The sequence below is a fragment of the Octodon degus genome, unplaced genomic scaffold, assembly GCF_000260255.1.
Source record: "Octodon degus isolate 3935 unplaced genomic scaffold, OctDeg1.0 scaffold00007, whole genome shotgun sequence".
In the NCBI taxonomy this organism is placed as follows: domain Eukaryota; kingdom Metazoa; phylum Chordata; class Mammalia; order Rodentia; family Octodontidae; genus Octodon; species Octodon degus.
The window spans coordinates 26,556,789-26,558,095 of NW_004524583.1; the positions used below are offsets into that span (position 1 = coordinate 26,556,789).

Genomic DNA, 1,307 nt, shown 5'->3' on the forward strand with positions numbered 1-1,307 from the left:
TAAAATAAAATAGAAATGCATGACCAAGGAGACAGCTCAGCCTCATAAGCGCCTTCCTGTTAACTGCAAAGTCCTGAGTTTGATCCCAGGTACCAAAAATAAAATAAATAAATAAAATTTTAAAATGCAAATGTGGACTAAAGATTTGAGCATGCACTTGGGTAGAGTGGCACACACCTACATTCCTAGCACTTGGGAGGCGGAGGCAGGAGGATTGCTTTGAGTTAGAGACCACAGTCTGGACGACATAGTGAGTTCAAGGATATTCTACAGTACAGAGTGAAACTCTGTCTCAAAAACAACAACAAGGACCTCGTGTGTGACTTGTGGAGTCGGCGTTGGCAGCTGCAGAGGGTTTGGCGAGATGCCTCACACTATTTTGCTGGTGCAGCCTACTAAGAGGCCAGAAGGCAGAACTTACGCTGACTATGAATCTGTTAATGAATGCATGGAAGGCGTTTGTAAGATGTACGAAGAACATCTGAAGAGAATGAACCCCAACAGTCCCTCTATCACACAGGATATCAGTCAGTTGTCTGATTTTATTGACGATCTGGAAGACCTCAGTTGCCTTGTTTACCGAGCTGATACCCAGACACACCAGCCTTATAACAAAGACTGGATCAAAGAGAAGCTCTACGTGCTCCTTGGTCGGCAGGCGCAACAGGCTGGCAAATAATGGAGTTGGACACAGCAGGGGCTGGGGCGGGCCTGGAGCGCAGGCGTGGGCAGCGCGCTGCCTGCCGAGGAGCGCTCTCCTGTGAGCCTCTTTCCATTTGTTTCACTCTAGCCAGGACTGAATGCCTTAGATGAAATGTGAGGTGTGAGGATCTTCTCAATCCCATTGAGCCCTTTTTCTTTTTTCTTTTTTTTACTTACACATTTTTATGATTCAGAAGGCAGTTCCTTGTTGATGCTGGTTCCAGTCCTTCAGATTGTTCCTATCTGCTTTCTAATTCACTGTACTAATCTTTTAAGATGGGGAAGGGGATGATGACAAAGTTTAGTTATGTCCTCAAGAAAAAGTCTTAGTGAAAATAAATGTTCTTTAGTTATAAAACAACAACAACAACAACAAAACAGTACAAAGCCAGCCTAGAACCATAGCAAGACCTTGTTTCAAAAATACATAAAAATACTTAAAAGTGTCTTCATCTAAGAAGATATGCAGAGCCAGGCATAGTGGTGCATGCCTGTAATTCCAGTGTTTGAGATGGTGAGGCAGATCACCAAGAGTTTGGAGCCAGCCTATGCTAGAGACAGAGTGAGTCTGGAGAAGGAGGAGGGAAGAGGGGGAGGGGGGAGGG

The 1,307-nt window shown here is 44.8% G+C and overlaps 1 pseudogene; it reads left to right on the forward strand.

Annotated features, from left to right (window-relative positions):
• The first annotated feature begins 364 nt into the window (after nt 1-364).
• LOC101588935 lies at nt 365-679 on the forward strand (annotated as a pseudogene).
• The last annotated feature ends 628 nt before the right edge of the window (nt 680-1,307 follow it).